Here is a 10,814-nt window from a genome sequence, read left to right on the forward strand (position 1 = left end):
AGTTTTTTGGGCTTTTTGTGGCTGTGTGAGGTTCCTGCTTGTTGCAGGAGCCATTTTGGGTCTAGCACAGCTGCTTTTACCTTGTGGGTGAGCCAGTTGTGTTGTGTTGTGTTTTGTAGGTTAAAAAAGGGCAACAAAGTGACGTTGACTTGGCCACACCCACCTGACCAACAAGCCACGCCTACCCAGTCACCTGACCACCAAGCCCCACCCACTAATTAAGCCATATCCACAGAACCGGTAGCGAAAATTTTTAGATTTTGCCCGATATAACTGATGATATGGCTATAACCAGGAGTTCCAATAGAAGTGAGTCTCATAGCTCAGGGTTGAATTATGGAGTCCTTGGTGCTTTGCTTGCAGAAGTCTTGTGACCCAACTGGGTAACATCAGGACCTAACTCGGGTTATGAAAGTCTGCAAGCAAAGTACCCAATTCCCAGAGCACCAAGGATTCACAATATAACCCGGAGCTGCTGCTTGATATGAAGCCCGCTTGCTTAGTAGTAACCCTGTGCCGCATCCAGGATGCAGTCATCCGTAGATCTGCCTCAGGATCTTGGTGTGCTCTCTAACCCGCCATCTTCCCTACAGAAATCCCAGACCACCTGAAGTGCCCCTCCTGGCTCCTTCCCCATGGGCCTGCCTGTCAGCAGGGAGCAACCCAAACTAAACCAGGCCAAACCTGGTTACTCCTTGGAGGAGAGAACACTAGGAAGGCGAAATAAACACAACCCAGCCAAAAACAGTGGTAAAACCACTCTGCTAGAGAGAAGTTTCTTGAAGGTGGGCTCCAGCACGTGTTCAAAAGCTCTGAAAGCCAAATCTGACCCTAGATTTTATGAGTTAGTTTTTAATTGTATAGCTTGGGGTTTTAAATTGAGAGGCCGATTAATTTATTTTTAGTTATCTTAACTTTTACATTGTATGTTATTTTAATTTTCGGCTGTTCACCGCCCTGAGTCCCTTCAGGGAGAACAGCGGGATATTAAATAAATAAATAAATAATAAATAAATAAATAAATAAATAAATAAATAATAAATAAATAGTTTCTGCCTCAGTTTACCTTCCCAATAAGCAACTGAGTGGGAAGATCATTTAAAAGCAGTTTATTAGTGTACCCTGATAAAGTGGGATCTCTCAATGAAAAAGGAGAGAAAGAACCTCGAGCCACATGTTACATTCTTGTTTATAGTTAACACCACAAAGAAAATACGAGAGGAAAGTTAATTGGAGGGAATAAAAGTAACCTCCCCTTTGCATAGAAAATCACTTATATGTAGTGAAACAAGCTACTTATTTGCATATTCATTAAAATGCGGTCTGACGTCAGAAGGGACATAAATTGTAAAGAAAAAGTTTACAACAGAGATAAACCAGACCCCAATTTGTACCAACAAACTTTTTCTTACCTGGAGCTCCAGCCTGTTTATCAGCTTTAGAATGTTAAAAGCGAATAAACCTGAATATTTTAAAAGAGAGAAAATAAATAAAATTAAAATGCAAAGTAACTATGTTAATTAGCAAGTTACAAAATCCATGTCATGTGCCCCTCAGCTCAGAAAACTAAACCTCTGGTCCCAGTGACTAACCCAGATTGGATCCTGCAACATTATCCTGGGACACATATATTCGCCTTCATCAGTGGTAAATCCCTCCATTATTCCTGCCCAGACAAATACACAGATCTGCTTATATAGACTATAACAGCAGAGCTGGCTTCAAGGGAGACCATGCATTTATTGGTTCTGAGTTGTTGGAAACAGAGCAGGAACGACTTGGGAATTATAAATAAATAGGAATAAATAGACCCAGAATTCCAAATGGTTACATTTTGGGAGGCCAGGGTGAGCGGTTTATTTATTTTGACTGGTTGTTTATTATATCTTCTTTTCCTGTCAGGAATGAGGGAGAGGTTTATGGCTTTTCACCTCACATGGAAATATAATTGTTTGGTTTGGTTATTCATTGCTCAGACTGAGGTGGTAGGAGGATGGGCCTTCCTTCTGTGCCCCAGCTTAGAGGAGAAAATGTGTTGGGCCACCTATGGTCTTCCCTCATTCCCAATCTTGTAAATAAGAAAGGGTCCCACCTAAATCCCCCTATGTTTATCCACCACATTATTTCTTTTGATTTTTTTTTAAAAAAGGTATTTGCACAGTTAGTTACCAAGAGGAAATCTCACTGAACTGTTGACCAAAACTGATATATACTCTGAGTCAAACATCTCTGGGGCATGCCATCTTTATGTAAATCAGTTTTTGGAATTCATGTAAAACAGAGATAGGAGAATGGAACAGTTATGAAATAGAACAGACCCAGACACGATGATGTCACTTGGTTTCATCGGTACACTCCTCCTAAATGCTGCTGGGCCATACCCTTACCCATGGCAAGAATATGCTTTTCTCAGCTTGTAGCCACCTCTTCTTCCTTCACCTCAGTGCAAAGTTTCCTCTGTGTTGACTTTATGCAGCTGGAAGATCCCAAACAGTCCCATACTACAGTGTAGAAATGGCAGACTCTTCAGTTGTTAAAACAGCACCATCCTTAGTCATCCAGGTCATGGTTGTCCCAAAGGTGCTTTTTCAGGAGGCAACTGGACTTTCTTGTTTTTTCTTTGAAGACATTTCACTTCTCATCCAAGAAGCTTCTTCAGCTCTGACAGGACAGTGAGGAATGGAAGGATTTATATTCCTTGCAGACAGCTGGTCATTTGCACCCTTTTTTATGGTCATTGAAGCACTTGGATATTTATCTGTGTCCTCAGGGTCACCTGAGTAGTGCTAATGGTTCTTATAGTCTGCAACTTTTTTCTGGAAATCCATTCATACTCCCACACCATTCAAAGGGTGTAATCCCAAATTGCATAGCTAAAAGTCTCCACCATCCAGTCAGAGCTGAAGAAGTTTCTTGCATGAGAAGTGAAACGTCTTCAAAGAAAAAAAACGAGAAAGTCCAGTTGCCTGCTGAAAAAGCACCTTTGGGACATCACCTGTCTACGGTAGTTCCTTGCACAAGGGATCCCCACAGAACGAAAACTTCAAGACACTGGAGGGAAGCACTTAGGTTTAGTGGTATAAATATAGGTAGTCCTCAACTTACGACCACAAATGAGCCCAAAATTTCTGTTCCTAAGCAGTTGGGGCAATTTTAATTGCACCATGACCAGGTTGATGATTTTTACTATGGTGAATGGTCCCATAAACTTTGGCCCCAGTTTCTTGCTGGGGAGTTTTAACCTCAAGTATTTTGTGGAGGGGTAGACCTTCTCCCCCAGCTAGAATGGCCGTTGTGGGGCTCGGTGTTTGTCTCCCTGTTTCTTGTAGATTTGTGCCGCTTTAACTAGCACTTTCTTGACATTCTCCCAGGTTGCTTTCAGCGTTGACATCCAGTCTGTCAAGCTATACAAAGAGGAAACATGCCAGCAGTTTGGAGAGTGGTGTCAAGCTGGCCATGCCCACCCAGTCAGCTATGCCCAGTGAGTGGTGTCAAGCTGGCCATGCCCTCCCAGTTGGCCCCCCAAGGTCAACCACAGCCCTGATGTGGCCCTCAATGAAATTGAGTTTGACACCCCTGCTATATATTATGAAAACATGGCCCAAATAGATAGTTTATGGCTCAGTGTATTATATTGCAGGAAGTCCTTGATTTATAATGGCAATTGGGACTGGATTTTCCATCATTAAGCAATGCAATTGTAAAACAAAATAACATCATTTAGCAACGGCAACGCCTGCAATCCCAGTTGCTGTCATCACCAAATCAGTAGGTGATGCACCTTCTGCCAGCTTTCAACGTTCAACTCAGTGGGGAAGCCAGCAGAAAGTTACAACTCTCAGATTCTAGGAAAACTGTCCTGAAGACCGATCCAGACTGGATCCTACAACATTATCCTGGGACACATATATTTACCTTCATTTGTCTTAGTTTTTATTCAATACATCATAGTTAATCCTATCATCACATATCCTAGTATCTTAATCTAATTCTACTATCATGAAGACCAATGTCTAGGATGCATCTGTGAGGGAACCACTCAGACACATTCAGAGATATTTATTGTATAGAAGAAACATGTTGTAAATCCTGAAATGCAATTCCATGCATACTTAAATTGGGACTACCGGTAAGTTCCACAAACAAGGTCAGTCCTCTTGTCTGAATAAACATTGATCCTTTAAACTTATGTGACAGAAATTGGATATTTACTTCACTTGATTGTTTGGCCTAGGTGAGGGAATTCCCTTCTCTTTCCAGCTTGTACCTTAAGCAGGACAAATCCTAGTTTTCTGACCCTGAGTTTCTCCTCAAGGAAAGCTAAACATTATCTTCAAACACTGCATTTTTAAACCATTAAACATTATCTTAGTACTGTAAGTACTAAGATAGTACTGTATCTGAAACTACAAATAAAGATAAAGTAGCAGCCAGTTCAAAAAACTTTCCAGTTTCTATGGTCTCCTAAAAGTCGAATGAGTAGGCCTTCACACAGTTTATACTGATCTTCTTGGATCTACCTAGATCAATTACTGGAACAACTTTCTCAGAGCTAGAGCAAGCCTAAGCTTAAATAGCTGCAGAAGAGGCTTTTTCACAACAAGTAGAAGTTGAACTGTGGAACTTTTCCTGACTGCCACCTAGCCTAGGGGGTGGAGGAGTGAAAATTTATGATGCTTTATAAGCCATGATCGAAAGTTTAGCATACTAAGTGAGCTCAAGCCACTCTACAATCATGACATACTAAACAAACATAGTTGAGACCTGGGTGGAATATTAATTAAGTTGTGTAAATGCTGGGTATGTTTTTTAACCTAGCTGGAGTAACAATCACAGTTTCCTTGCCTTTTGATATGATAGTCCAGCATTAAAAGAAGGATACAAAAATTGGAAATGAATAATTTGGTCTTAAGAGTGTCAAGAGGAAGGAGGGAGAAAGGGAGAGGGAGGGCGGAGGGAAAGAAAGGGGGAGGGAGGGAAAGAGGCAGGCAGGGAAAGAGAGAGAGAAAGAGGGAGAAACAGGCAGGGAAAGAGAAAGAGAGTAGGAAAGGGGGGAGGGAAAGAGAAACAGAAGAGGGTGGGAAAGAAAGAAATGGAGGGAGAGAAAGAGAGAGGGGGAAAGAAAAAGAGAGAGAGACAGAGAGAAAGAACAAGAGAGACCAGTTCAGTCTCTTTGTAATTTGGTGATACCAAAATGTCAATCTGTAATGGATTTATTTCAGTTTCCCCGTGTTCATGCTTCTTACCTTCTGTGCTCCCATGTTGTAATTCTGTCTTTGCAGCTTCAGATTTTCTGTTCTTACATGGCCATATCAGCCACTGGACCTCAGAAAGGTTCCATTCTAGGCACATCACAAACACAATACTGTTTACCTTATTGATTTATTAATCAAAACTGCATTCCGTTCTGAAAGAGCCTCTGCCTTCCCTCAGCCTGTTGAGTACCATCTCATTTGAAGGGGGCATTTTTAACACTGCACTAAGAGTTGTTCTTAGTGTGGTTTTCTTGATAAAATTTGCACGAGTGGTTTACCATTGCCTTCTCCGTGTAGTATGAATTGATGCCTTTGTTGTTGTTACTGAAGTGATCATCTGGCATCTTCCTATATCGCTACTGCCCAATATAGGGGCCTGCTTACTTTACCTGGGCAGCTGGGTTGATCCTACTTGCTCTATCACATTCTTGATATACATTTTTGGTGTGAAATTCACTCCCCCTTTCCCATTCACGGTGATACAGAATACAGGTAGTCCTTGAGTTATGACTACAATTGAGCCCAACATTTATATTGCTAAGCAAGACATTTGTTAAGTGCGTTTTGCTCCATTTTACGACTTTACTTGCCACAGTTGTTAAGTGAATCACTGCAGCTGAAGTTGGTTGGCAAGTGAATCTGGCTTCCCCATTGACTTGCTTGTCAGAAGGTCGCAAAAGGGAATCACTTGACCCCGGAATACTGCAACCGTCATAAAGATGAACCAGTTGCCAAACATCTGAATTTTGATTGTGTGACCATGGGGATGCTGCAATGGTTGTAAGTGTGAAAAGCGGTCATAAGTCACTTGTTTTCATTTAATGACTTGTTTGAACAGTCATTAAATGAACAGTTATAAATCAAGGACTACCTGTAATCCCATCTGCAATTATATTGGGCGGAACAGAAATACGTATAAATAGAGAATCTCTTCAGCTTTAAAGGGCACATCTGAAACCACCTCAATTTTACTTTCTTAGTCTGCATTTCTGAGGAAAATATTTTTAATGGCATTTGTACCCAGCTGGGCTGTTTTATGAGCAACTGAGTGCACTGAATTTCTGATATATAAATAGCTCCAGGTTTCTGTGCTATAATCACCACATACAAAAATTCCACATTAAGCTCAAAATAATCGCTTGCACGAAAAAAAAAATTAAAGAAGAAAATCATCATTAAAGCAGACAACTCATATGGAAGATCATTGTGTTTCAGAACTGTATGTTTATAATAAAATATAGCAGTTTGGGCAATATTAGGCCACTTTGCCTCTGAGAATGCTAGCCACAGTTTTCTAGGGCAGGGGTGGGCAACTGTGGCCATTTTACAACCTGTGGACTTCAACTCCCAGAATTCCTGAGACAGCCAAGCTGTCTCAGGAATTCTGGGAGCTGAAGTCCACAGATTGTAAAAGGGCCATAGTTGCCCACCCCTGTTCTAGGGAAACGTCAGGAAATCTGTTGTCTAGATCCTGAAGCCAGACACTGCCCAACAGATACTGGCTGTGAAGGACTACATTAGTATAATACAGATAGTCCCTGACTTACAGCAGTTCATTTAGTGACCAAAGTTACAATGGCATTGAAAAAAGTGTCTCATGACCATTTTTCACACTAAGGACCGTTGCAACATCGCCATAGTCACATGATCAAAATTCAGATGTTTAGCAACTGACTCAAATTTATGACCGTTGCAGTGTCCTGAAGTCATGTGATCATCTTTTTTTGACCTTCTGGCGAGCAAAGTCAATGGAGAAGCCATATTCACTTAACAACCATATTATTCAACTTAACCACTGCAGTGGTTTTACAGTATTATTCACTTAATAACTGCGGCAAGAAAAGTTGTATAAGGTCCTTAAAAACCTGAGAATTTTAGACCAATATCTCTTCTGAATAATGATTATAAAATATTTGCAAAAGTATTAGCCAACAGGTTGATGCCAGTTATTCAAGAGGTGATTCATTGTGACCAAGCGGGATTTATAGAAGGCAGATACATGAAGGATAATGTAAGGCAAATTATAGATTTACTGGAATATCTTGAGAAGAATAAACAGATCCCTGCAGTGCTTGTTTTCTTGGATGCGGAGAAGGCCTTTGATAGAGTGGATTGGAACTTTCTATTAAAGACTTTAAGAAAGATGGATTTTGGGGACCAATTTATACAGGCGGTTTCAGCAATTTATCAAGAACAAATGGCACAAATTATTATTAATGGAAGTTTGACAACAAATTTTAGTATTGAAAAAGGAACAAGACAAGGTTGTCCGTTATCCCCATTGTTATTTATTTTAACATTAGAAGTCTTGTTGAATACAATACGGGACTCGAGCACCTTGAAGGGAATAGTGATAAGGCAAGAGGATTATAGAATAAGGGCATTTGCAGATGATCTGGTTGTTACCCTAACACAGCCGATGGAATCAATAATCCAGATGAAAGACATTATAGAACAATATTGTATGGTATCAGGATTTAGATTGAACCAGAAAAAAACTAAGATGATAGTCAAAAACATGACACAAGATCGAAAACAGGAACTTGAAAGCAAGGAAGGTTTTGAGATAGTACCAAAGGTTAAATATCTAGGAGTTCAGGTTGCAGAATCAAATATGAAATTGTTTCAAAATAATTATGAGGTGTTGTGGCGAGAGGTACAGAAAGACATGGAGACTTGGAAAAAACTGCAGCTGTCTCTACTTGGAAGAATAGCAGCAGTTAAGATGAACGTTTTGCCAAGATTTCTTTTTTTTGTTTCAAATGATTCCGGTGCTTAAAAGTGATAAACAACTAAGAGAATGGCAAAGTGGAGTGAATAAGTTTGTATGGAATGAGAAAAAACCGAGAGTTAAGCTTAAAATTATGCAAGATGTTCCAGAAAGGGTAGGCCTTAAACTTCCAAACCTACAATTATACTATGAAGCAGCAGCCTTGATGCAAGCAAGTGATTGGTTTGGAAGAAAAAAGACTGGAATATTGAATATAGAAAGTTATGATCTTGAACTTGGTTGGCATGCATACTTATTTTATGAGAACAAAGTGGATAAAGTATTTAAAAGCCACATACTTAGAAATTCTCTGATGAGAGTTTGGAGGAAGCACCGACTCAAATGGGATTATAAAATACTGTTATGGCTGGATCTTGGTCATATCATGTGGAATACAAAAATAATGTCACTCGGGGGGGGTTTATATAAAGAAGTTCTTTTTACAGATGCGGGCAGATGGCAATTGAAGACATTAGAAACGCTGTTGGAAGAAGGGATTAATTTAACTTGGTTACAGTATAATCAACTTCAATTGAGATGGAAAGAGGACCAAAAAACTGGTATAATGATGTATGAAGAAGAATTGGTTAGACATATAAAAGAGAAAGGTCCAATGCATATTAAAAGGGTTTATAATGTTTTGTTAGAAAGGGATTCAGAAACTGAACTGGTTAAAGATTGTATGATAAAGTGGGCACAAAATTTTGCAGAACTGGTGATGTTGGAAACATGGGAAAAAAATATGGGTTCAGAATGTTAAATTCACACAGTCGCAGAACTTGAGGGAAAACTTTTACAAAATGTTTTATAGGTGGCATTTAGATCCTAAGAAATTATCGTGTATGTATCCTAATGTTCAACCAAAATGCTGGAGATGTGATTGCTTAGATGCCACATATTACCATATGTGGTGGACTTGTAAGAAAGTGAAGTCTTTTTGGATAAAAAGTTGGTGGGTCATGCAAAATGTTTTGAAGAAAAAAATTCAGTTCTCTCCACAATTGTTTTTATTTGGTATAGTTAAGGGTTTTACATTGGCTGAAGTAAAGCTGATATTGTATATGATAACAGCAGTGAGATTACTGATAGGTCAATATTGGAAAAATGAAGCTATGCCTACTATTGAAGAATGGACTTTGAAGATGGCCAGTTTTGCAGAGATGGCGAAAATTTCAGCATATCTAAAAGATCGGACACAAGAGACTTATGTATGGGAGTGGAAAAAGTGGATAGATTATGTGCAGAATAAATATCAAACTAGGAAATATCAGATAGCTTTCAACTGAATGTATTATATAGGGATAGAATAATTGAATTGTGAAGATGTGAAAAATATATAGGGGGTGGAGGGGTTCAAGTTTTATAAAATGTGATTTTGATTTGGATTATATTCTGTGGAAGTCCTGGGGGGAGGGGAGGGCTAGGGAGGGTTAGGGGGGGTCAGGGAGGGTTGGGGGGGGGAAATTGGGGAGAAAATGTATTTGTAAAACTTTTTCAATAAAAAAAAAGAAAAGTTGTAAAATAGGGCAAAGCTCACTTAACAAATGTCTCGCTTAACAGCAGAAATTTTGGGCTCAGTTATGTTTGTAGATTGAGGACTACCTGTAGAGCAGTTTATTTGAGACTATAGCAAATTATCTGAGGCCGACTTTATAAAAGGTAAGTAACAGCTGCAACACAATGTAGAAATAAACCCAAAATGCATAAAAACATATCTTTTAATTTGCACTGACATTTTTTCCTCCTTTTAAATAGAGTGAATCCAACACATTCCTACTTGTGGGCTTGTCTGGTGGTCATATTGGCTAGCAGTTAAATTATGAAGAATACAATTTTACAAAAGTCTGCTCAGAAATTTCTCTGAATTGGATATAAGATAACAGCCTGAATTACAGGTGGGTTTCAGCAGGTTCTGACCAGTTCTGGAGAACCGGTAGCGGAAATTTTGAGTAGTTTGGAGAACCGGTAAATACCACCTCTGACTGACCCCGCCTTCTCTGCCTCCCAAGTCCTAGCTGATTGGGAGGAAATGGAGATTTTACAGTATCCTTCCCCTGCCACGCCCACCAAGCCACACCCACAGAACTGGTAGTAAAAATCACACCACTGGTCTGAATCTATCATCTCCTATCTTCCTTGTTTCTTGCTATTTGCTTTTAACTTCTGGCATCTGCCTGGCCTAGATTCTGCAGTTTAATCTTGGCAGGGTTTTTCAGAAGCAGTTTGCCATTGCCTTCTTCCTAGGGCTGAGAGAAGTGACTGGCCCAAGATCACTCAGCTGGCTTCGTGTCTAACAAGGCAAGACTAGAATTCACTGCCTCCTGTTTTCTCGGTCTGATGCCTTCACCACCACACAAAACTGGCTCTCTGCTTAAGACTGATGGATGGGATAATAAGGCATTTGGCAGTAACAAACAACCCAAGAGAAATACAGAAGTTTGTGTAATGCATGTTGTGTGGGCAAACCACAACTACATCCTTCTTTGCATTTCCTACAACAGATCTATAGAAAGGGAGAATGTTTTATTTAGTTATTTTTCAGTAAGGCATTTCAAACATCCAACTTTATAGGTGTGCATAACAGAGCAATAAGTAAGTAGAAAGGTACTTACAGAAGGTAAATAAAATTAACAGCAAAAGAACAATAAAAGTAGGCAGAGCAGGTTATATTTAAATAAAAATGAAAACACTATATAAAAAAGCTATTTTTATGCCCTGTCTATTGCCCAGAATTTATCCATGATTATTTTTTTAAAAAATAGAGTGTGATTCATATATATGCAATTTTT

The sequence above is a fragment of the Pituophis catenifer genome, unplaced genomic scaffold (genome assembly GCF_029215685.1).
Source record: "Pituophis catenifer annectens isolate HBS135680 unplaced genomic scaffold, rPitCat1.0.hap2 SCAF_6, whole genome shotgun sequence".
Taxonomy (NCBI): domain Eukaryota; kingdom Metazoa; phylum Chordata; class Lepidosauria; order Squamata; family Colubridae; genus Pituophis; species Pituophis catenifer.